We start from the raw sequence: 27,637 nt of genomic DNA on the forward strand, positions 1-27,637 counted from the left end.
GGGGGCGGGGGGCGGGAGGAGGCGGGGCTCCGTCGCCGCGCCTGGGTCCCGCCTCCCGGCTCCGGCGCGCGTGCGCGCTCGGCGGCCAGCGGTCTGCGCGTTTTCTGTTTGACTCTTGGGCAGTTTTCTTCTCTTTCCTTGGCTTGAGTGCCGGGCAGAGCTGGAAAGGCTGGTAGGGTATCAAAAACCCGCGTCCCCAAACGCATGCTGGGGGGAGAGAGGGACTGGCGAGCGCCTCGCCCCGTGTTCGCGCGTGGACTCGGCGCTGTTTGCTGCACGTCGCCAGCGGCTGGTCCGGGTGGCTGAGGTGCCAGGTGAGGCCACGGGACCGAAGGAAGTGTTTCCTGACATCTCCAGTGGGTTTTTTTTTTTTTTTAATGTGTAATATCTGTAGGTGGTACAGCGAAAGGTAAATAAAAGAACCTGTGACTCAGCGACCATCACGTCCTATTTGTAGTCAAATTTTCCCTTCTCGCGATAGAATCATGTTTCTTTGGCTGCAGAATGAAAACATCAAAATGTAAACTAGAAATATTAATGTTTACTTGGTGAATATGACCTTGACATTTTAAGTTTCTGGGGTTTAATTTTGTTTTGTGGGTCAGCTTCGTTCAGCTGTTACCACCAGCAGTCCAATAACAAATCACACCAGCTGTAGAGGCAGAACACTGCTGTTGCGATTTTGCACAATCTCTTTCTCGGTGCATGCTCCAGGCTTGTCTACTTAACCAGTGTTGGTCAGGTATATACTCGCAAGTGCTCAGTACTTTTTTCCTACAGGGATGTTGTTTAGCACACTAAGCACTTGTGTAGGGTTGCAATTAATCTTAGGCCCTAGTATCGAATGCAAAAGGTCTTCGTCTCCTGGGGAAAATGGTGCGGTAAAAAATGCAAATCATCATTTAGATAGTACTGATCAGCTATTAAAAGAGTTCACCACTGCAGAAGAATAATTACACCACTTTCATCTTTGTTACCAGGAAGTGTGAGTGAATGAGCTGAGAAGATCCGTGAGGGCATAGAGGGCTATTTTGTTTTCCACCTGTGTTAAGTTTCCATTTCTCTCCCTAGCAACAACCCCCCCCCCCCCATACTGTGTAATAGGCGTCAAAATGGCTTTAATCCTGGAAGAAGTCCCACTCTTGAGTCTAGGCTGACATAAAATGAATAATTATCTTTGGCTTTGTAAGCAACAAAGCCAAACAAGTCACTTCAAGAACCCAGAATAGTAAACCTGCCTCAATGGCATCTTGCCACAGCATTTCTCCTTGCCACACACTCTTTCCCAAGGAGAAATACTACCAAATATTGAAGAAAAGAGGGAAATAAACACCTGGAAAATATGAATCAGATGATGGGATATTCTCACAGATATAACCTGCAAATACCTATAGCTATAAATTCCTAGACATTCATATACAATAAACAAACATCTCTGGAGGGTGTATTATGGTCCAGACATTGTATTTAGCATCAAAGATAAGCATATGTAGTGCCTAGCTCACAGTCATAGGGGAAGCAGACACATAAACAGGAAATTCTCACAAGACAAACCAGAGATGAAAGTATGAAAAGTAACAAAATTAATAGTCACAACAATGTCCAGGAGGATAAGACTGATGGCAATGGCATTTTCACTTGAGCAATATGATACCTGCCACTTTTACAGCAGTAGCGCCTGCAGTGAGGAAAAAGTGGAGAGCCTTTGTGGATATTAAGTACTAATAAATGGCAAGGTTTGCTGGTCCAGAAACTCAGGTTTATATAAGGGCTCTTCATTTTTGACCTTTAAGTTTTAAATACTAAATGAGTCACAATTCATTGAATAATTGTAATTGTGACATTCAGAGTTAAGAATAGAGGATTTTTATTATAAAAGGTCAATTGAATGCAGGTTAAATTTAAACAATCTGTATTCTCAGGGATGTTTGCTATGCAACACAGAGCAAATGAATTGACTCACTAAAAACAAAAGGAAAGCAATACTTTTACATATTATGACTACATCACATTTGCAGTGAGATTGGGATTAGAGAAATAATAATTTTCAAATAGTTTTTGGCACTGTGAAAATGCTGAGAAATTAAATCTTCATTGATGTAAAACCAAAACCTCTCTCCTAAGACTCAATTCAAAAGACATTCCAACAAAAGAGTAACAAGCCATTTTTTAAAAGCAGTTTTTTGTAAATCAATGTTCGCAACAAAATTTTAACCTTTTCATATTTCATAGGAATTTTTCATGTTTGTCAGATGTTGTAATTTTTAAGTAAGATTAAAAAGAAGAACACAATATGAAAATATCTCTTTAAAGAAATGATTTATCCAAGTGAAAACTTCTGGCTTAAGTAAGGCCTTTTTGACCAAATTGGTTTAATAGCACTGCTGTGTAGGTACAATTTGTTCTGAAATGACACTTATGTTTTTATTTGTATTATTACAGAATTGGTTGATTCCTTCTGAATTAAAAAAAAAAAAAAGTACTTCATGTTCTAGTGACCTGTGTCTTTTCCAGATTAGCAATTGATATTTGATCTGAGTAAATCTGATCTCTCCATGTTTTTCTGTTGGTAGCACAGGTAGCAAGATCTGTAAGATTCCTTATAATTATATTTCTTTGTTTTCTGAAATTCCTTTGACTAACTTGCTCAAAAAGCAAAGATTTAAAACAATTTTAAGAACATTATTACTCTTTGATAAAGAATCAATTAAATTTGATTTTACTGATTTCAATATACACTTTTGTATTAATAGCAACATAGCTTTTCAGGAAGTGTCACATTTAAATTATTCAGTAAGGTATAATTAGTAAAGTAATTAAATGTAATTTATGTGATATTCATTAGTACAACTTTTGAACAAGTAGTCAAAATTATGTGGAATTTTTACATCCCAGACTTCCTGACAAGGCTTCCACACTATATTCTACCTTTTACTGAACTATGCTCCTCTCCATCTTCTAATCTTTTGCTCATCTTATTGCTCTTCCTCCCTATCCCTATATCCCCATTACTTTATTTTATCCCCATGTTTATCCCCATTTTTTTTAAGGTACCACCTACCATGGGTATATTTTTCCAAGAAAGGAGACTTCATTCATCTCCTCTGTTCCTTTCCAGGTCCATCAACTCTCTTTCCACCAACCTTCTCTTTGTTCCTTTCTCTAGAATAGCTCTGAGTGACACCAAGGGCCATCTCACTACCTTAGCCAAATATGAACATTTCCCACCATTATTAGTGTGCCATACGATACGTAGTCCTAGATAAGATGGCTAAGTAGGCCAAGTTCATCTTGGTGCCCTCCTGCCTACTCTTTCTACACTCTCTGTCTCAAGTCTCTGGATCCCTGAATATTCAGAATCTCTACCCCAACTCCATCAACATCAGCACCACTCTTTCTAGCACTTCCTTATATTCCAGAAATGTTCTACTCGGTTAATGCACCACCACCACCATGAATAAATATCTAGTGCTTCAATTTGTCAAGGACTTGCAGGCACTTGGCATGCTATCCTATCAATAAAATCAATTATTTAATGCCATATTCCAAGGATCCTCATGGGATCTTCAAAGGTATGCTTCAGAAACCACCTAGGGTACACAGAGGTGACTGAATAGGTGGAACCTCAATTTGAAAAGCCTCTGTTTTTATGTTTTACATATTGACCATCTGTTTGTCTGCCTGGTAACTTTCATTTTTCTGTGAGCAATGCTTCTTTTCTTTGGGAAAACTATTTCTGCCTGTACTATAAACATATGAGTCTAGTGCCAGCTACAGCTCAAGAGAGTCCCCCAACTTCTTGGCTGCAGGGTGGCAATATGACTCAGGCCAAAGCAAGAAGCGTTCTTTCCCAGAATGTTTTCAGGAAAGAAAGGGGAAAAGGGCGGTTCCATCATATGGCAGTCTGAGACAAGAAGGAAGGAAAAAGGAAGTCTTGAGAGTGGCCAGCAGCCACATACTGCCTTGTAGAATGAAGCCATCACCCAGAAGTGAGGAGCAAAGAGAGCAAGTCCTGGTGATGCAGCAGTCTCATGTTCTAGTCATCATTGGGTCTAGCTGCACCTTTTCACATAGTATAAATTAACTAGTAAGTTCGCTTCTACATCTAAACTAATTTGAGTTAGACCTCTGCAACCAAAACATCCTAATAACACTGTTTCTGCATGAAAGTTCTTTCAAAGAAGGCTGACTGCTGCTAAATAAGTTTGAAAATCACTGAACTAAACTCCGATGAGACATAATATTGGTTGAATCGCAGTCTACTAAACACTGAAGTTCGCCTGGTCTTACTTCCTCAATTGCCACAAGAGGAACTAAGGCAAAGCGACCTGCTGAACATCATCTGGGCAGTCAGTGGCTAAGGCAGTGCTAGAAACTGATCTCTGGATACCTAGCTCAGTTCTCTTCATCAAGCTACCCTGTTGTCTGTTTTATTTCTCCCGAAGGTATTTTTAAGAGGCAATTACTTAGAGCTACAACCTTAACCTAAAGGAATAAATCACAACAATGGCAATTTCAGACACTGACTGCTTAGTGGGAAGATATTTGGTAGCATGGAGGCCATAACAGGCCTCTTTTCTTTTTTGAGCCTCTCACATGTTTTTCATATTGGTCCCAAACACACTCTTTGAGTCTTAGATAGTCAGATATACAAATTTTAACAGTAGGCATACCTCATTTGTTTGCGCTCCACTTTATTGAGCCTCAGAGATGTGTTTTTTACAAATTGAGGGAGAGACCCTCCACCAGCAAAAAGATTATAACTTGATTTATTGAGATACTCTATTAAGATGGACTGGAACTGAATTCCCAATATCTCCACGGTATGCTTGTACTATCTTTATGCTTATATCTCCCAAATCTACACCTCCAATTCAGAGTTCTTGCCACACATTCAGATCTATATCATCAATTTCCTCCTGGGTGTATCCACTTAGACAGTCTGCACATATTTCAAGTTCATTATATCTAAAACTGAGCTGATTGTCTTTCCTCCACAATCTATATCTGACCTTGTGTGACCCTCTCTCAGTAAAAATTGTACCACTATGCTAATGGTCATGCAATCATATGAATGATCACCCAATGTAGAATCCTAGGAATCATCCTTAACTTTTTTCTCTCCCATACTCACCACAATATACCAATTTGACCTATGAAATATTTTCATTAATTGATTCTCTCCATTTCAGGGTTCTGCTGTCTTAAGTCAGCCTGTCTCCTCTTGCCTGAGTTCTTACATTTTGTCTATTAATGTGTCCCTACAAGGTATAATCCCAACATCCTCCTAAAACATATTCTATTCATATCACTCTGCTCTTTAAAATATTTCAGTGACTTCGCACAATTTATAAACTAAAATCTAATATCACAAGTATATTAGTAATTTGCCTTTCTTACCACCACAACGTGCAGCCGCTTAGCTGTCAGTCTTCTCTCCGCTTCTCATTTCTGGAACAACATGCTCTCTTAGATACCCTTGTGCATGGTCTTTCCTCAGCATGGTACGCATGCTCTTTCCCGTTTTGTCTTCTTGAGATCATCCTTCAAAAGTTAGCTCAAGCATCGCTTCCTTTTTGAAGCCTTCCCTAAAAGCCCTGCTGGGTATTTCCTTAGCACACTGTGCCCACCTCTGTTACAATAAGTATAAATAAATAACTAATAAGTTCTCTTCTGCATCTAAATTCATTTGAGTTAGACCACTAAAACCAAAACATCCAGACTAATACATTGTGTTTCCCCATGAGAGTTCTTTCAAAGAAGGCTAACTGCTGCTAAAATAAGTTTGGAAATTACTGAACTAAACAACAAGGCATTATTATTGGTTGAATCTTAGGTTTTTATTTTTATTTTTTTTTATATATCTTTATTGATTTCAGAGAGAGGGCAGCAGAGGGAGAGAGAGATAGAAACACCAATGATGAGAGAGTCATTGGGGATGGAGCCCGCAACCTGGGCATGTGCCCTGACCGGGAATCGAACCCGGATCGCCTGGATCCTAGGTCGATGCTCAACCGCTGAGCCACGCCCGGCCGGGCTGAATCTTAGTTTTTAAAAAGAGGCATCCCAGTCCAGCTGGCGTGGCTCAGTGGTTGAGTGTTGACCTATGAACCAGGAGGTCACAGTTCAATTCCACATGTCCGGGTTGGGGCCTCCATCTCCAGTAGGGAGTGTGCAGGAGGCAGCCAATCAATGACTCTCTCTCATCATTGATGTTTCTATATCTCTCTCCCTCTCCCTTCCTCTCTCTGAAATCAATAAAAAAACCACATTTTTAAAAAGGGGGGGTCCCATTTATGGAGATGAACTACAAAAGTTTAACTCTCTGGGTGAATACAGTCTGTCAAAGCACAGCCCCTACTCAGCTATTGGCCACATGTCTTTGTGCAATATGCAAACTAAACCACTATATCACAGTATAGTATAATTATCAATGTAAGTACACATCTGTCTTTCACATCCTAGATTGTAAGCTCTGTCTTTATCCCTAGCATATCACAGAGTATCTGATACGTAATGCTCAAGGAATATTTATTTAATTAATTAGTAGCAATTCTCAAAACATGCCATGTGTTCTTAATTTCCTGCAATTAGCTGCCAGTAAAAGAAATCTGAAATAACAGTGACAAACAAAATATTTTTTTTCTCTCTCACACAAAAGAAGTCTGGAAGTAGTCCATTCAGGGCTGATATGGCACATCCATGGTCAGCAGGGACCCTGTTTCCTTCTCTCTTTGGCTTTGCTTTCTTTAGAGCATGGTTCCCTTTCCTGCCTCATAGTCCAATGTGACTGTCAGGACACCTCATATAGTTGTGCAGTTTGTTTACTGCAAAGGCACCAGATCAAGAAGTGAGTGGGGTCTGTATAGTGTGATGTATTACATCTACCCAGAGGAGGAACTTTATCAAATTCATCTGCAAAGATGAGTGCTCTTTCTATTCTGTTCAAATGCACCAAAGAGGTTAACAGAGATATTATGGCCATTGGATTCCAGCTATCACATCCATTTTCCTGGCAGGAGAAAAATTACCACTACCACTAAGCACTTTCCTGGAAGGCCCACGCAAAAAAATATTTGCTTAGATTTCATTGGCCAGTACTTAATGACAGGACACAACCAGCTGAAAGGGAAGCTGAAAAATAGTGCTTTAGTTAAACATACTGCCACCATAAATAAACTAGTGGGCAGCCTCAGTGTAGGTGCAGCATAAATACAATCCAGTACTTCAACATCAGATGACTGATGAGTCTAAATAAATAGAGTTCAACCATTGTATTGAGTTTCATAACTAAAAGTTTTACCCTAGTAAAGCAAACATAATTATGTCTATCTAAGTTAAAGCAAGAACTTAAATAAAACTTTCATTGTCTGTTCTTAGAAACCAATATTTAATGTCTCTATCATCTATCTATCATCTATCTTATCTATCCATCTTAATGAAAGGTCAATAGAGTTTGTTCTTGATATCTCAAACACCACCTACATTTAAATTCTGAGTTGTTGAGTAGAGGGTTCCCTTACTTTTTATAAATTGAAAGGGAAAAAAACTCCTCTTAAGAAGAGAGTTATTCTCCTAACCCAGATACCATTGAAATTTTAGGAGTGCGTGTGTTATATTTGTATCTCCTGTAGGCCAGTGATAATTAGTAAAGGCTCTCACTGCCTTTTGTTCAAGGACCTTTATAACCTCAAACACCTTGCTAAACTTTGCACATTTCTTTTTCATTCACCCTAGGTTCCATCCAAACTTGTTACCTATATGTACTGACTTTCCTCTCTGTACCTTTGTTCACATTGTTTTTGGTTTCCACTTCTCCACCTTCCATTCCCACATGATCAAAACAAGCACATTGAAGCACTAGCTCCAATGCTCCTTCTTTCATGAAGCCTTACTTGGTTCCCCTCCCCATCAGATATACCTCCCTCCCCATATGAACACCCACAGCACTTTGAGAGAAGGGACTCTGACATGTAAACTTGGTGTAGTAGAAATCCTATGGCTTTTGGAGTAAGACAGATCTGGATACAAATTCTGGCTCTGCCACTTACTACCCACTAACTATGTGACCCCAGGCAAATTGCTTCACCTCATCTGAAACAGAAGTATAATATGTACTTGCAGGGTTGGCATGAAAACAAATGAAATACTAAATGTTAAGTCTGACAACAGTACACAGTGTTTCTTGTCTAAATTAATAAATATAGTATACAGGTTTGTGCTGATTTATATTAATATTATATATTTTTCAAAGCTACCTTAAAAAAGCAGCTACTGTGCTTTATCCTGTAAGATTTTATCATAAGTAAAAAATCATAAAAACAAAATACGTTGGCATGAGGAAAGGACATAACCACAAATAGAAAATACTCAAAGCATGGGTTTAATTCAAGTAATCTCTTTACAAATAATCTTCAGGTAGCCATAGACTTAAAAATTGTGGAAATACACAGATCTGTTCATATTGGGTGGGGAGGCAGAAATGATGATTTCTATGACCAATTCTGTCATGAAATAGTTTTGCTACCTTTGGCAATTTGCCAGGATTTTCATTTCTCACTTTCCTGATCTATCAAAAATAGAGGGGGAAAAACAGGGTTTTACGTGTTCTAAACAATTTGAAGATGAACATAATCAAGTGAAAATATTATGAGAAATGATAAATAACAGAAAATGTTATATATTACTGTAGGTTCTGTAATTATGTTATACTATTACAATAAGACAAATAAATGGTCAAAAGAAGTATATCTCATTGGGCTCTCTTCCTCTAATGAATTTCTTCATTATCAGCTACAATGCCTTATTTTCTGATGGTACAACCTAATCAGTTCCCCAGAACCAACCTATCCACCTACCTTGCTTTTTTCTTCCTTCCTTAGAGTACAGGATTTATAACTGTCTGATCAATTAAATTAATACTTTTACATGACCAATCCTTTTGGTAGATAGAAGATTATATGCTAATGCATGGATTGGCCCACATCACTGCTTTACCAAAAATACCAAATGTCACCATGTTTTTATGCTAAAAGCATTGAGAAAGGGCACACTTTTGTTTTACTGGTTCTTGTTTCTCAGGGCAACCTGCAATTCTGCGTAGCAAGGATGAGCTAGAGATTGAAATCATAGAAAGATTATATGATATTATCTCAGGCCTGACACTTATATATGAATCTGTTAGTAAAGTTATAGTTAGTTGCTATGGGGATGATTTTTCAGATAGGAAATTTCCATGAAGTTCCAAATTTGCAAAAAATATAGATGTTCAACCTTTGGATTTATTTTTGTTTTTATTTTTATTATATGCTTTTAAATTAAAATATCAGCACATTCAATAGAGAAATAGGAGTGTCTAAAGAAGTAAAGAGGTGGAAAGAAATAATACATTTTATCAAGATTTTACTACCTGGTATGTTAGTTTGAAAGCATGCATTGTACTATAATTTTTGTAAAGTATTGTGAGAAATTTTTATTTCATGTGCTCTAAATTTTCTATTTGAAGCATTTTTATGTTTCTTTCAGAAACCAAATACATCTTTATGGGATTTTTCCCTGTCAACAAAGGACATTTAATATATAGGCTCTAAAAATATGTCCTATACTGTGCTAAAGACTGTTAAACTAGCTATGCTATTGCAGTGAGGCCAAAGTGACTGTCCAACAGAAATGAAGACGGCTGTTGGCTGACTTACCCCATCGCATGTGAGGAGCTTGAATAGCAAGAGAGAAAATGGTGGACAGGCAGCTACAGGTGAAAGAAAGAGAGGATAGTAGGCCATTTCCTCCTGGTGGGAGACATGAAGGAGGTTCTGCTAGCATATTGGATATCCACCTAACATATTGGAGCTAGACATATGGTCTACTCCATCTGGTGTGGGAAAAGAAATGCATGCTGAGTTGCACTTGAGACCCAGCAACCTACTCATTGATAAATTGTGCTCTAGTAAATGTCAAGCTCTAGCCCATCCGCTTGGCCACTCCTCCTTCCCAGGGCGACAGTAAGGGCCCCAAGAGAGAAGGAGTTCCATCCAACACTTCCTAGAGTATGGAGCAAAGCTGATGTCTATTTCTCTGTCTTTAGGAGACAAGGAGAAGAGTTTACACTTTACTTATGGAAGACTCCCAGAAATAGGTAACTGATGGAGGAATAGGAGGATAGGAGTGGCCTTGGGCAGAAGCATTTTGCAGGAGACTGGAGATTCAGCATTCACTCATAGAATCAAGACATTGCAAAACGGGTTTTGTCATATACCCTTGCTAATATACAGCCTGGTAAGTCACAGGGAAGCTGTCATTTCCTTGAATGCCATGTATTTTGTTGTTGTTCTGAATAGCCCTTTATTTATGAATTTACATTGTAGAAACTTCAGAGAAGCAAAAATAAGAACATTATGCATCCACTATATTTAACATCTAGTGGTGTAATGTTTCTGGTTCTTTCTCTGTGTATTTTTTTAAACTAAATGAACTCATACTGTATATATTTTTTTGTAACGTGGTTTTATCAGCTGATGAGGTCCACCTATCTATTTTAGTAAATGTTTGTTTTATCTAACACAAGATATAGTTTAAAAAATTCCTTAGTGACACAAAAATATCCTTTAAAGTTGGTTTGCCTGAACCAGTCTCCCATCCAGGACCTCATATTGCATCCAGTTAATATGGCTAAGTCTCTCTTCATCTAGAACTACACTTTTTATGACCCTGACTTGCTTAAGAAAGCAGAACAATTGTTCTAAAGAATATCACACTTCTGGTTTGTTTAATTGCTTCCTTGTGTTATCATTCGGTTTGTTCCAATCCCCTGTGTTTTCTGTAAACTGTGTTATATCCAAAAATTTGTTGGATTCAAATTAAATGTCTTTGGCTAGAGTACATCATAGGTACATTCTACATGTCATGTTGCCTCCCATCAGAAACCACGTAATATCAGGTTGACTCAAAATAAATGATACTGAATTTGGACCCTGGATTAAAGTGGCAACAGTTTCTGCTCCATAAATCTAGATCAATGACTTATACATGTAAAGCAAGGGTGGGGAACATCTGGCCCACGGGCCGTATAAGGCCCAAGAATCATTTAGTCTGGCCCTGCCAAGGCTTCACCAAAGAGAAGCAGTTCCAGCCATCACATTAGGGGTGAGTTAATTAAATGTTTGACCAAATATAGCAGGCTAATTTTTAAGTTGATAATTTTTTATGGCCCTCGAATGATGTTATAAATATCCAAATGGCCCTTGGCAGAAAAAAGGTTCCCCACCCCTAGTGTAAAGACTTAATAGCTGTTGGTAAATATAGACTTCAGTGCTGTTTATGCCCTTAAGGACATTATATGTTTGTTAAGCCTTAACTTTGTTTTAGAACCCATTATTTGACTGTTTATTTTAGTTTTTATTTTGATGGTAGATTAAGTTTTACTTGTTATGTCATTAAAATTAGTTTTAATAAACCATCTTGTATAGTAAACTGACCCAGAAACACACTGTATGGCAGAGCAAATAAACTAGATGTTAAAATTTTTCAACAGATATTCTACTCATTAAATAATTTACACTTTGAAATGTGAGAATTCTATAATCTAAAATAACTCTTTAAATGTCAAACATCCAATTTTTTAAAAACTGATACCAACTGCTGATATACCAACACAAAAATTTGGTGAACTTCTATCAGCTGACCTTTAAAATAACCATTAGTTAAAGAAATTATGCTCTTTTCTGCAATAGGAATAATGTTATTTGTGTTCTTTCTAGAATTATACTCCACTTTTTTAAAATTTAGCTCATATATATTGGTGTTGTAATCCCCCCAAATAATCAAGAAAACACAATATTTCTAATTTTTCAAGTCATCTGATTTCTTCCTATTTATTTTCTATATGTAATATTACATTCTTTCTATATCTGTACTGTGCTGTTTTTCTAGGGAGATAGGAGTGGTGTGTGGGGTGGAAGCATTTTGCAGGGCACTGGGTGTTCAGAATTCACTCATAGAATCAACACCTGGCAAAACTTAGCTTTTGTCATCTACCCTTCCTAATATACAGCCTGGTAAATCACAGGGAGACTGTCACTTACTTAAAGGTCATATATTTTGTTGTTGTTGTTCTGAATAGCCCTTTATTAATGAATTTACATTGTAAAAAATACAGGCAAGCAAAAATAAAAACACCTTTCAGATTTAAGTTTTTTAATTGAATATTAAAAGACCAACCAAACATGGTCTTTTTGGACAGAATTTTTGAAATAGACCAATCTTTTGATATTAGGAGAACCTCTCTTTCACTTTATAGTTCAAAAATGACTCATGCTCATTACACAGTTTAATTTGCGTTGTTTCGTTAACCTTTCAGTTCCTTCTTTCTGTCAACGTGAACTTACAAGTTAGGATGTGACTTAAGAGAATCACTAGACAGAACTATTGCTTCTTTTAATGCCTGAAAATTAACCATGGAGATTCAGTCCTTTGAAAATAAAAGCTTTTCTAAAACACTGTATTAAATGTGCATCATCTTTACTTACTGTGTCCAACACCTGCTATGCAGAAAGCTACTTCCATGAGATTTTCAGATTATAGGGAGAGAGGAGATTCTATGGTCAAATATATACAGGAAATGCTACACACTATACTTCTTTTGAAAACTCAAAATGCTCTTAACTTTAGCAAAGAAATTGAAATGTCTTACTTAAAGAAACATGTTTAACTTCACCCAGTTTTTTCTCCGATATTGACCACAGAACCCTATTTTCTTAATACCTATCAGTGGCCTATTGTATCAGTGCTCTATGAAGCATACTTGGGGAAGCATTACCTGAACCTATAATCAGCAAAGTCTTGCTTTAGAATCAGAGAACCAGAAAGCTGTAAATCTTGTGTTAATGATCATGTATCTTAGGCTTATCAGGTAAAGAAAACAGGCCATAAAAAGTAAAGTGACTTGGCTTAAATAATAAAGCCACAATTAGAATCCATATTTCATTTCTCATCTTATTCCTGGGAACTCAAACAATACACTTCTATAATTCTCCAACTGAAATAAAATACACAAATTCTTTGGTCAAGTTGCTCCATAGAACTGTAGAGCACATAAGAAGAGATCCACCTCTTCAGTTGAGTTACTATGATCCCATAAGATATTATAGAGGAAGGAGTGTGAGTTCTTGAGGTTTTTGTTTGTGTTTGTTTATAAAAATGACACCAATAGATAATGCTTGAAATTTACTTTTTCCACTTGACTTTATATTGTTAATATATTTTCATGACATTAAATATAATTCTAGAGCCTGGTTCTCAGCCCCATCAGACCCAACACTCCCCGTTATAGCAAATATTTTGTAATGCCTTCTTTATTATCCTGACATGAAATGCATAGGTAATGTATTGTATGAATATGCACAATGTATTAAAAAGCAACATAATGCCATAGCTATAGTATATAGGATAATTAAAAGGAAAACAGTTTATAATGAAATAGTATATAAAATGCTCGGGCATGACTTTATCAGAGGTTAGAATGAAGAAGTTAGATGCTTATGGCTTTAATGTGAATGCCACATCTACAAAAGCAGACAGATTTACAGATGTGTTGATTTGTCATAGAAGTGACATTGTCATGAGTCAATAATTTTACCACAATGGTAAACTACTTTTAGTAAGATTCCAAGCAAAAAATTCTTTTCTCTATTCACATAATAGCTGCACTCCTAGAAAATTCATATTAAAACCATGAAAAATGTTTTAAGTGAAATAGAGTTGAGGTCTAGGTTCATATCATTTTACACATGTTTTTCTAGACATTCTAGACATTCGTGTAGGTAAAACTACATGAATTCTAAAGAGATATTTGAAAATCATGTAGGAAGCATGGGCATGCATTCTTTTATGTGCAGGACTTTCCTGAGAATTCTAGAATATCTAGTATTCCTAAGCTCTGTCCACTAATCTCAAGTATCACTTCCTACTCTTTGCATGACTGTGATGTCCAAAAACCTTCCCTACAAACTCTAAAAGTGCAACCCCCATCCCTGAATGGGGAACAGTTAAGAACTACTGCTGTAAAATATATTTTAAAGATTGCTTAGCATTTCATTGAATTAATATGGCACTAGTGGGTTACTATATATTCACTGAATTCAAGGACACAGTCTCCTTAAATCACTTACTAATCATAATAGGAGCTACTTACTAAGAGCTCTCAATGTCCCAGTGGCATTTTCTTTGTATTTTCTTATTTAACCTTTATAATCACTATACAAAAGTAAGTAGTAGTAATATTTCCCCCCATTTTCAGATGAGAAACCTGAGGCTCAAAGATGTCAAATAGCTTTCTTCAAGGGAATCAGGACCCAAATCCAGGTCTTATTGATGCTTAAGTCCATGTGCTTAGCCAGAACAATATATTGACTGATGAAGTTTTTATTACTTCTTAGAGCAGTCATTCTCTTTCTGTTCGATTCTTTTCCTACCTTCTGATGCAGCTTCCTTTCATAATTCCCTTTTCTTTTTGGTCTCCTGAAACAATTCTTTTCTGGAAACAGGAGGCTGTTCCCCACTCCCTCCTCTCCCTGCCTTTTAAAGTGGAGATCTGTGTTAGATTTGGATCTGCTACAAACGGTTCTAATTAACGTCCCAGCCTTCAGGCTGTCTCTGAATGAATGACTCAATATAACTGAGCAAATTCAATTTTTAAAGGAGCCTAAGAATTTTTAACCTGAACCAACATGTTCAGGGAGAATGCTATTACATGTTTATTACCTCTTTTTCCTCACCAGAAATTCACTTTTTAAACCACTGGATGGTTGCTTTTACCCCTACTGTTGTCATCTGAAAATATTATTTCAGTGGATATGAATGACCTCCTCATTAGTGAAGTGTTTTTTTCTCCATTAGTAGAGTGGAAGTAATTTGTTTCCTCTATGATATATTGTAATGCTTATACATAGTAAATTCACAGTAAATATCTATTGAGTAACTACATTAAGCTGAGATCAATCTAATTCAGCACAATTATAAGCTAAACATGAACCTACTTCCTCACTTAGATCTTTGTGTTTTGTTTCCACATCTATAAAATGAGCTGAATTCAAAGGGTTGTTGTGAAGACCCAATGAAGTATTTGAGTGTTGCTAGAGCTATACTAGCACATTGGAGACGCTTGAAAAGGGTACTTTCTCTTCCTGCTCTATCTCTTCCCCACAACCTTGTTTCCTTCACAAAATGCTTTGAGCCAAAGTGTGGAAGATTCAAATTTTGAACTTGTATACATAGAGGGCCCCCACCCCGTGACATGTATATGGAATTTGGTGGGAGAGCTGAACAGAATGAGCAAACTTTGTTTTATATTGTTCTGATTATTTTAATAAATACAGAGCCCATTTTCCTAATTAAGAATAAAAGAAGAAACTGGTGAAGAAGAACATAGCACCCTCATGGTATAGACTTACTTTCTCACCTATCCTGTTACTATATGTGTGTATGTCTTCAGAGAATGTTCATCTTACGCAGTCTAAAGGATTATGTCTTTCTTGTTGATAATTGTCAAGGAAAGAGGCTAGTTCTCAATCAGGAAAGTTTTACTGAATGGGTGGGCCCAAAATAGATATAAAATGAAATTTGATCTCCAAAGGTGAAGTCAGAATGTTTGAACATGTACTCTTGCATAATGACTATTGAAGATGACTAGATGATTCCCATGATCCACCATATGGTAGCAAATGGGGAGCCAAGAAGGAAGGACATAGACAAGATATCTTTGATTTTTAACTTTTTCTCCCCTCCAGCACATGAGCTTTGGAGACAAGGTGTAACTTCAACCCAGATTATTTAAATGTAGGTTTGTTTACCTTTTGTTATCCCCCAATCTTAAATAATTTTAGCTGTCTTACAGGAAGCAGGGGCAATACCAAAAGGAGGATCTGCACCTCTTCCAGCCCCCACCCCCACCTCAGTATGGTTGTCTCAATGTCAGTCAGTTTAAATTTAAAGGTCCCAATGGCTAGGGAAAGCCAAGGGGAAAAGGCAGGGCCATGTGATCCAACTATCTCCTGATTATCAAAAAAATTTTCTAATGCCAAACTTGGAAGATCTTGGTTATATTTTTGTAAAGAAAAACAGAAGCCTAACACGTGATTCATTGCTCTCTCCTCACAGCCTTTCCAGCATGTGGTGCTCACTAAGGATTTGTAGAATGAATAAATAAGCCAATACATACATACTTATTGAGATTTGTCTTGTTCTGTTCCTATCACTGTGCTTCATAGCCTGCTGGTATAGTACAGGTAACATGGGGGGTTTTTGTTTTTAACCCTCACCTGAGGATATTTTTCTTTTCCCATTGCTTTTCAGAGAGAGTGGGAGGGGGGAGAGAGAGAGAAACATCAATGTGAGAGAGACACATCAATTGGTTGCCTCCCACATGAGCCTGCAACTGAGGTACTGTGCCCTTGGCTGGAAATTGAACCCAGGACCCTTCAGTCTACAGACCGACGCTGTAACCACTGAGCCAAACCAGCTACGGCAGTACAGGTACCTTTTATTGAAGTTCAACTCAGTAGCCACTGAGTACCTCCTATGAACAAGGAACTTAACTAGTTGCCCTGGGGGCACAAGTATGAATAAGATATCACATCTTGCTTTAAGGAGCTAAAAATCTAGTGGCAGAGATAGACACAGACATAAATATCTCTTTTTTTAACGTGTAACCTCAGGGATGTCTGAAGTCCCTAGCTCATTGCCTTCTCTCTTTCTGTAAGCATTTTCAATTTCTCTCTCCCTTGAGAACACTTGTGCTGTGTCTTTTTTGCCTGATTTACTCCCTGGATGCCATTCTTATAATATTTCATATCAACAATTCGGATTGTTCTAATAGCTCTTTCTTCTCTCTTTTCAGCGAGCTCTGAGTCCGTCCTTCTTGCTGGACGGAGAAAAGAATTTCCCAGAGGCTTTTATTTCATTATCTTTCAAGTTTGGTTTCTTTTCATTTATTTCAAAATTTTCTGTATATCCAGATGGCCATCCTACATTTTGGTAGAACAGCCCTCTCTGTATTTTACCCAGAAGGTATTTAGTAAATGTTTTATTAGTAAAGTGAAAAATCTGTACCTAGTGTGTTTCTACCTCTCCCCCCCCCCCCCACCTTAATACATATCACAGAAGCTGGTTAAAATTCTTAATGGAGTGGACAGATGCATGGTGTCCTATAAACAAAATTGCCTTATGAAAACCAGAGGAGGCAATAAATATAGTTATCTGAAATCTGAGTTGTATAGCAAAGCTTCAATAAAATAAATTAAGGCAAAAATATATATATAATGCCTTTCTAAACCTCTCCAGTTTGGGTGAAAAAAAGAAAATGAAATATTACTTTGCATTTTTACAATATTTTATTACCATGTTTCTGATTTTGTATAGCACTTTAAGAAACTTTTTAATGTGTAATCAGCTCATTTGATCTTTGTAACTATCATTTTTAGCAGATAAAAAAACTCAGAGATGCCAAAAGAAATCTCCAAATTCACAAGATCTACTTATATGTAGCAGATATAGGACTCCAATTCAGGCGTTCTTACTTTTAGGACACAATCCTTCTGCCTCTTCATGATATACATTATTTCACCAGGCTATTTATATTTACCATTTAGTGTGGTTTTAATTATCATGAAATTTCTAAACCATACCCTTTATTGTAGAAATATTATTCACTAAACCCTTGTGGAGAAAATTAATATAGATTATTTATGTGGTTATCTAGTAGGATAAACTTTTCACCATATAGAATTCAAACTTAGCAAAATCTAATGCAGATGGTGTTGCTGGAAGGAGCTGGAGAAACCCAGGAAATGGACTCTATGGATCCAAATAATTTCACTGAATCCAAAGACAACTCTCTAGTGAGTTCTATTTCAAAGACTTTCAAAGACTGCATTAGAGTGAGAACACTTTCCCAATTGTCTATGTCAACAAATTAACACCACTTATCAAAATATTGGAGAGTTAAAGGGCCATTATATTGTTAACTGACTATAACAATGATCTCTTTATTCAAATGAAGTTTTGTAGTATTTGTCTCATTAAATATTACACTATCTTGAGGCAGCTACACTTTCTTAAAGTCAAGGTAAACAAATAGAAATCATTAGAGTTTTTATTGTGATATAATTTACATGTAACATTATATTAGTTTCAGGAGTACAACATAATTATTCAATATATGTATATATTGGGAGCTGATAACCACAATAAGTCTAATTAACATCCATCACTGCACATAGTTACACATTTTCCTTTTTCTTGTGACAAGAACTTTTAAAATCTATTCTCTTAGCAACTTTTAAATATAGGCTACAGTGTTATTAACCATAATCACAATACTGTACATTACATCCTCAGGACTCATTTATTTTATAACTGGAAGTTTGTACATTTAACCACCTTTACCCATTTTTCTCTCCCCAGACCCCTGCCTCTGGGAACTACCAATCTGTCCTCGGTATCTATGAGCCTAGTTGTTGTTGTTTTCCTCCTTAGATTCCACATGTAAGTGAGATCATATGGTATTTGTCTTTCTCTGACATATCTCACTTACAATAATGCCTTCAAGGCCCATCCATGCTGTCACAAATGGTAACATTTCCTCTTTTTTATGGCTGAATAATATCTCATTGTATATATGTGCCACCACTTTATGCATTCATCTATTGATGGGCATGTAGGTTGTCTTCATATCTTGGATATCGTAAATAGTGCTACAACAACATGGGTGTGCAGATATCTTTTCAAGCTAGTATTTCATTTCCTTCAGATAAATACCCAGAATTGGGATTGCTGGATCACGTAGTTCTATTTTTCATGTTTTGAGGAAACTCCATATTGTTTCCCATAGTAGCTGCACCAATTTACATTCCCACCAACAGTGCACAAAAGTTTTCTTTTCTCCACACCCTTAACAACACTTGTTATTTCTCATCTTTTCGGTAATAACCATTTTAACAGATGTGGGGTGATATCTCTTTGTGTATTTGATTTGCATTTCCCTGATGAGTAGTGATGTCGAGCCTCTTTTTGTGTACCTTTTGGACATCTGTTATGTTTTCTTTGGAAAAAAATGTTTATTCGGATCCTCTGCCCACTTTTAAATCAGATTGTTGTTGTTTTTCTTTTGAGTTGTATGAGTTCTTTATATACTTTGGATATTAATCCCTTATCAGAAAGAGATTTCTAATAGAAGTATTAGATTGAAATGACAAACTAAAAATGAAGAAAAAAGATTAAAGACTTCATAATGTATTTCCTCCAAAAGTCTTCACTAGTCTCACCTATTTCCAGGACACTTAAGACTAAGTCTCGTGAATCTCGTAAGTACAGAAAAATTTTAAAAACTCTTTCTTATGCCTTTCACATAAGACAAGACCCCAACTAACAACAAAAAATTCTTTCCAAAAGTTTATTTTTAAAATAGTTGTCTAACAGTCTATTTTTATATCTTGGGTATTTGTGAATTGGATATTTGTCACTCAGGGAGTACCACAATGTCAAAATCAGGTAAGAAAATTTAGTAAGGTGATTTAGGATATGGATTAAAATCTGTCAGTTCTTACTCTATCATATTTTTATCCTTAAGATTATGCATTTGCAGACTAAGATGTGCCAGAAAGAGAGCATTAGAATAGAAATATCAGCATCAATTTAATCCTTATATAATTGAGAAGAGAGCCCGGCCCAAGACACTTAATAAATGAGGCAGGCCCTTCATGTGCTCCTAGAATTTTGCACTGGGTTTTGTTCTGCCTTTTGGAAAGTCTTTTGATCTAAAACATGAGCACTTTGCGTGGGCATATAGAGTGTTTTACTGAGAAAGGAGACTAAGTTGTTAATCTTGCCTTTGATGTTTCTTGTATGTTACTGTATTTTTCTGCTCTCAGTAATAATTTCTTAGAAGTCATAAAGGATTGTTAAGTGCCTAATCTTAAAATGTTGTCTTTTTTTCAAATTCTGTTCTGTTTTCTTGGGGAGTTTACATCTCCAAGAAGTTCCCTTCCCTGCTGTAGCCCCCTAACCCAGATACAGACACAGGTCCTGGGTTGACTCTTCTTAACCGGCCAGCTGTGTAATTTTGGGAAAATCTCTTCACCTCTTGGACCTCAACTTTCTTATCTATAAAATGAGAATTTTGGCCTTGATGTCCTCTCAGGGTGTTCCTTCTTAAATGTTCATTGACATAAAGCAGGTGTTCTAAAATACTCATTGAGGAAATAAGTATTAACCTATATTTTTTACAGCATATTTGGCCAGAATTATGAGGGTCTCTTAGACATCAATAGAATGAGAGTACTAGCTGGGGAACAGGGCCTGTTAAAGGCCTCCTGGCTGGTAATACCCAACATGTGGTGTCATGTATTCAAGTGTAAGATCATTAACAGGATGTGCTAAAGCCTTGCGAAGACTAGTGACCAAATTTTGATACTGTGATTGTTTTGAAGTTTTTAGCTCTTACTTATATGGACATCAACACGACTAGGAAGGGGTTGAATAGATATGTTCTCTGTACCCAGCTATTCTTACACTACTGTGGCAAAGAAGCACAGCAGACCACTGATAACTGAGAGAGGCATACAATGTTGGCTGTACACTGTTGACAGTCTTCAGGCAACTGCAGATTCTCCTGCTCTCATCAATTATAGAAGAGGTTTGACTGTCAAATTTCCCAGTACTTTGGAAATTTCTATATTCTTGGGTCACCTATTATAATTATTGCATAGAAAAAATTTGGATGAATAAACATATTTATAGTGGTTACTCCAAAGGAATGAGATTACTGGAGAGAGACTTCCATTTTTACTTTACATTCTTTGAAATTATTTGTATTACTTTTGTTATTTAAACAAATGAAGGTATTATATTAACAATCCCAAACTGAAAATAGGCTTGTTATCCAGACATTTCAGTAAATGGGTATGATTCTCAGGCTGGAAAAAAAAATATTCTCTACTTTCTAAAGTAAATTTTACCAATATGGCTTTCATTCACTTCTCTCCCTTCACCAGCATTTCATTATTTCATTGTATCCATAGTGTTATATATGCTTAATTTGTCAAGGGATAGACTTTATTCTTGACACATAGTAGGCGATTATTAAATGTTTGCTGATTTTAATACATTAAATAAACCTTAGCCCTATTCTATTTTGCAATCAGAATAACTTTTAAAATAGGATACCAGTTTTTAAAAAATAAAATAAAATAGGATACCAGTTTGGGCTCTGAAACAGTTTTTTTCCTCATAATAACATAAGAGATTTTAGGATATTTCTAAAAGTTTTGTTTAAAAATTCCCTAGTTGCCCTGGCTGGTGTGGCTCAGTTGGTTGGAGTGTCCTCCCATACACCAAAAGGCTGCAGGTCCAATTCCTGGCCAGGATACATACCTAGGTCAGGACAGCATGTCCTTGGTTGAGGATTTAAAAAAATGAAAAGCTTTGCTTATAAAAAAATTCCCTAGTTATCTTCAGGGAATAGTTTATATAATAAAGAATCTGATTTAACAAGTAAGTTGTATACAATATTTTAATGTCGAAAGGAATTATCAAATAAAGCACTTTATGTTGGCAAAGATCTTTCATATGACTTAATTAGCTTTTCCTTAAAACTACTCTGGTGTCCCCTTTGAGTTCAAAGGGTGTGATTAAATGAATGAATGGATGTATAAATAAATCCTTTGCTTAAGATCCCAAAGGTAAGGAATGGCAAAGACTGGTTAGTGTTCATTGACCCTGTCATCCCAAACTACTGTTTGGTCCCCTGAGCCCTGTTGTTTCCCCAGAACAAAGAGGCTCTGCAATGCTTTTTTTCTGCAGCAGTAAGTAAGTGGGTCATTTGTTATAGTAAATACTTGTCAGGAAATGATGCAAGAGTAAGCCAGATAAGAGATATCTGCTTACTACAGGTACAGCTTAGCATCTTGGTTTATAACCAAATAAATGTTATTATCATCATTAGTGAGACTTTGCAGTCTTTAAATGTTCAAACTCACATTTCTTGTCCAGTGCCAAAAGATAATTTCCCTTTGTTATATGCCTGGGAAAAGGGAGAGGGGGGAGAAAGAGAGAGAGGGACAGAGATCCAGTCAATGTTTTACTTCTTTCGATAGAGAAAAGCTTCTTTTGTAACTCAATTGGAATCAGTGGTTGGTTAGTTAATCATATAAAATGATAACTATATACCTTAAACATTTTTTTTCATTTATAATGTATATAACTTGCCCAGCATGGCGTGGTTCAGCGATTGAGCATTGACCTGTGATCCAGGAGACTGAGGTTTGATTCTGGGTCAGGGCACATTGTAGGGGTTGCAGCCTCGATCCCCAGCAGGGGGCGTGCAGGAGGCAGCTGATTAATGCCGCATCATTGATGTTTCTGTCTCTCTCTCCCTCTCACTTCCTCTCTCTGAAATCAATAAAAATATATTAAAAAATAAAACCAAAAAACATCAAGGTTGAAGTGGACAGACTCTTGGTAAATTTCCTAAAATATGAAGGGTTCATGGACCTTATCTAAGATTTTAGTCGGACACTTACAAATGGTCATTTCAAAGCTTTAGCCTCATGTTTTTGCTAATGGAACATCATTAAAAGATTTATTCTTCAGCAGTAGGCCTATTTCTTATTCTGACAGACTCTAGAGGACATAATTTGAAAAAGAGTGGGGGTAGTGGTTGCAAATTCAAGTGTCTCCAGGGCCTAGGAAGACCCTGTAAATGAGTGGCATGCCTAGAGAGGCAACACAGAGTGATGATGATTGAAACCCATGGGGAGTATTTATTTATTTATTATTAATCCTCACCCAAGGATATTTTTTCCATTAATTTTAAAAAAATTTTTATTTTTTAGAGAGATTGGAAGGGATGGAAGGGGGGAGAGAGAGAGAAGCATTGATGTGAGAGAGACACATCAATTTAGTTGCCTCCCACACGCACCCCAACCAGGGCCAGGGATCGAACCTGCAACCCAGGTATGTGCCATTGACCAGGAATCAAACCCAGGACCCGTCAGTGCATGGGCCGACAGACTAACCACTGAGCAACACCAGCCAGGGCCATGGGGAGTATTTAGGTGCCCCATCTGAAACGTGGGTCATTGCCATGTAGAAATATGGGCCCAGTATAGTTTAGTCTGCTCATTACTTACAAAAGAAGGAATAAATTTAGATTTTTAGCTTGCCAGTTTAATTAAAAAAAGAAATATTTGTGAGCCAACATTGTATTAACAAAGTACTTTGTCTTTGAGAATTCGTATTTCTGCTTAGGAGGGGTGTGTGTGTGCGTGTGTGTGTGTGTGTGTGTGTGTGTGTGTGTGTGTGTGATTGAATAGTTATCTACTAGACAACTGAAAGAAAAAAGAGGTGTTTTTGCAACTCACACTTGAGGGAAAAGTTAGAGGACCTGACTGCAGTGCCAGTGTCCTCCAGAACTGTTCCTTGCAGAGTGCTAATGGACATGACAAACTGTCTTGTTGGATTCACTTATTCTTGACTATACAGTTCCAAATACTGGATACGTATTGTGTTGGAAAAGTTGTAGATCACAGAGTACATCCATCTGTGTTATGTACGGAAGGGGCTTCAGCAAAGGCTGAACTTGTAGCATTTTCCATTGCAGATACAATGAAGGCGATGTTCTTACAGGACAACACGGACCCCAGGACAGAGTTAAGAACTATAGGCAACCATGAAAGACCTGCTGTGAATGGTTTGACTTCTTGCCTATTTTTCTTCTGAACTGTGGAAATTGTTAATATTAGCATAGTATTAAGATTTTTTCACCAACATATATAATTCTCTTTATCTCATCCCTTCAGTTAAAGTCTGACCGAGCAACATATTGACTAGGTGTCTGCTTTCAGTTACCTTCTGTGTGTAAGAAAGGGGCTCAGTGTGTCACAGGCTACAGCATGCTGCATTCGAGAATTTCTCTCATGTCCTCTCTGTACCTGGTTCCCATAAACAAGAAGTCCTGTGCTCACAGGTCCCTCAGAGGTTTCCATGAAATGTCTCTTTTACATAGTGTTTTTTGCCTTGCTGCCCAGGAGCTAACACTTATCCTCAGAAGGCACTGGGCAGAAGCAGGGTCCTGAGGAACACACTCAGAATTGCCTTCCCTTTCTTGCTAGTCCTGTGCCCTTCAAATAGTCTCACCTCCCTTAGGGTAAACTGCTCCTCAGAGCCAGGCAAAGACACCGAGCAGGTCCTCTGTATGCCTACCAGCTGTCTGTGTCTCAGGGTGCACACAGCTTGGGTTAGGCAGAGCCTTCCTACTACATAGCTGCCACTTCCTGCATCTGGTCTGTCAGCTGTTTAAATGGTGAGTGTGGTAACACTGCAGAAGTCCCCACCCCCTGGTCAGCCACCACACAAGGCATCCAGCCTCTGTGCAGAGCAGAGCCTTGGGAACCAGCGCACCTTGCTCTCCCTAACCTTCCCTAGCCTTCCTTCTGGAGCACGTTCAGGAAAGCAATGCCTTCTTGTGTTTTCTTGAAGAATTACATGGTTTTATTGTTGAAATCAATTTCTAGGCCCAAGATGGAGCTGCTCCAGCCAGGGGTGCCACATCAGCAAACTGAAACTTAGATCAATTTCCTGTCCCAGTAAATGCTCAGCTTGACCAGAAATGCAGTATGTATATCCAGTCAGCTAATCCCCAAACTCTTAAGCCAACTCTGGGCCTTCTCACCCCAAATAAGGTTGACTATGTGGCACCAGTCCATCGGATATTTTCTGTTTTCCTTTCCTTGTTCTTTCCCCTATAGAAGCTCCCTACCTTCTGTCCCACTTTGCAGTTCTCCACAGGAGGCTGTCCACTTCATGTAGTGTTAAAGTTTTTGTTTGCATCACCTCAACTGTCTTCTTTCATCACTCCTTAAGATACCATTTATGATGCTTCAAAGGAAAGGTAAGCAATTACAGCACATATCTAGATTTATTATAGCTGAATAGAAGTTTTAGTTAGTAACCCTTCTATCCTTATGTCTGTGCCCAGCCATTATTATTTTCCTTTGACCTATAGAGAAATCCATTAATTTTCCTAAACACAATCTATTTTTCCTGATGAATCAAGATGCCAGGTACTCCCTCTCCTTGGGTGTATCCATTTGACCTTTTTCTCTCTCTTTTTGCTTGGGTTAGAGCTCTGTCATCTCTCCCAGAGGAGCCCCCCCAAAAGCAACTTTTATTTATCTATTAAAAATTAACCCTTAATAGTTACCTATGTTTGTTTAGCATGAATTAACAAGATGCCACTGGAGCTGAGGAACTGCAGTGGATAATCACGTGCCACACAAATGTTGTCGTTTCTATTTTCAGGTGGAAAAACTGAGACACCAATGAGGACACAACTCGGCTGCAGTTAGCCATGCGGAGAGCCTCACGTGAACCACTGGCTTCTTGATTATTAAAGGCCTCTCCAGTCGGAATCTCTTTTCTTCCCATCTCTCCCCTCATTCCCTCCAGCACTACAACTATTCTGCCTCTACCGCTGATGACTATAGGAAGAAGAAAAATGCTAACTCAGTAGCAACAATAGGAAAACTGTTAAATGGAATAAAATAATTTAGGCACAGATGAGATGCTACTATACTATACATGTGTGAATATTGGAGTATTTGGGCTCAATATTTTTCAGATAAAAATGACTAAAAAACAATTTCCAACATTCCCTAAAAACCTTAGGCTCATTTCCTGAAGCAGTAAAAAGGAGCCATCTGGAGACAGAGAAAGAGTTTATTAACCCCTAAGCTCCTGGAGCATGGTGAGGAAATCAGCCTCAGTTTGAGCTAATCTAAAAGAAAGACAGGACCTGAAAGGAGTACGGCAGCAAAATGTCAAGTTCGCTTCTAAGGCTACAAAACAAGAAAGCCACACAGTACAAAAGGGAGGAAGAGAGTCACATCCTTTCAGTTACTAACAGCCTCCTCTTGTGAGTTGTGCACACTCTTCTATAAAAATAAAACGTCTTCCTGGGAATTGCTTTGTTGATATTTTTACTTTTTCTCAGATCTATAAATTTTCTTAAAATGCATTTCCATATTTTAGATAAATATTTCAAACAAGTTTTACTCCTGCCTACATTAGAGATAAAAGGAATTAACTCTAATTAGTGTTTTGTTGGTGCTTGTGATTTACACGCTTGGCTTTGAAGATCAAAAATAATGTACACGTGCATCCATGTTATTTACTTTTTCCCACACACTCTGATATTATCTGGCCATTTTCAAATTTAAAACATTGGCATCAAAAATATTGAGTCACGGGTGTTTGTACATAAACAGCAGAGTTTCAGGGTGGCAATAAAGCAGGAGGAGAATGCAGTGATGAAATGCACTGGCTCTGCTGTTAGGCTCGAACACTACTCGTGAGGCCTTGGGCAAGTCACTAACATTTCGGATCCTCATTTTCTTCATCTATAAAATGGGAATTAAGCAAGATATTATATATATAGTGTTTTCACAGCATGAGCATGAAATATGTGTTCACATTAACAGTGATTAAGAACATAGTCTCTGTAGCCAGGTACCCTGGGTTCAAATCCCAACTCAACTACTTATTAATTGGGCAAATTACTTCTCCGTACCTCTGTTCCTTCATCTGTAAAATGAGAATAATTATAGTGCTTATATCATAGGGTTATTGTAAATATTTAAAAGGTAAAATATGTTAACACCTTAGAAAAGCACCTGGCATACTGTATGTGTTCAATAAACATTAGCTATTATTACTCTAAATTTGTGCTGACCACTAAGGTAGCCAAATATGGCTATTGAGCCTTTGAAACATAGTTAGTCTTAATCTTAATGTGCTTTAAGTGTAAAATACATATCAAATTTCAAAACTTACTATAAAAAAAAAAGAATGTAAGATATCTCAATGATTTCTATATTACATGTTTAACTAATAATATATTGGGTTAAATAAATTATTAACATTTTACTTATTTCTTTTTGCTTTTTAATGTAGCTCCTAGAAAACTTAAAAGTACATATGTGACTTGCATTTTATTTGTATTGAACAGAACTATTTATAGAATATAAAAATTTTAAAGCAAGAAATTCATCAAAAAAACCCTTACCATTTAGTTTAGTTAAAAATCTAGAATATTTTTGCTATGCTTTTCATCATAAATAAAGAAATACTGCAGAAAAGCAAGGGAATCACAAAGTAGAACTGCCAAAGAAGTTATGCAATTTTAGGTTGCATTGACTTTCCCAGGAAAAAATAACTACTCCTTTCTCCTCTGGAGTGTATTTGTTTGTTTGTTTGTTTTAGGATTACAATTTAAGAGAGATATAGACAATCTAGAGCATCCTTGGTGAGGCTTCTTTGAAGATGAGAAGTTCTCATCACCACCCACAGAAGGGAACAACTGTGGGTGGGTTAGGACGTGAACATACACAGCCAAGTGAGAAGACTTAAGAGGTGTAATAGCTGTTGTTATTACCAGGAAGTTTGCCATGTGAAAATGAAACTAACCCAAAGGTTCAATTAGGTCCAAGTTACAGAGAAAATGATTCCAGCTTTAATACTACATCAACAATTTTAACAATTAGAGTTGTCCAAAAATGGAAGGAAGGAACTACCTTACAGGATATTCAAG

At 37.2% G+C, this 27,637-nt stretch overlaps 1 long non-coding RNA gene across 1 annotated transcript; it reads left to right on the plus strand.

Annotated features, from left to right (window-relative positions):
- Window positions 1-57: 57 nt before the first annotated feature.
- On the plus strand, window positions 58-26,976 carry LOC308557121. Its single transcript, XR_013998795.1, has 3 exons — window positions 58-314; window positions 10,085-10,275; window positions 25,351-26,976. It is a non-coding gene; the product is annotated as an uncharacterized lncRNA (long non-coding RNA).
- Window positions 26,977-27,637: the final 661 nt, after the last annotated feature.

Source organism: Miniopterus schreibersii (assembly GCF_964146895.1).
Source record: "Miniopterus schreibersii genome assembly, chromosome: 1".
Lineage (NCBI taxonomy): Eukaryota > Metazoa > Chordata > Mammalia > Chiroptera > Miniopteridae > Miniopterus > Miniopterus schreibersii.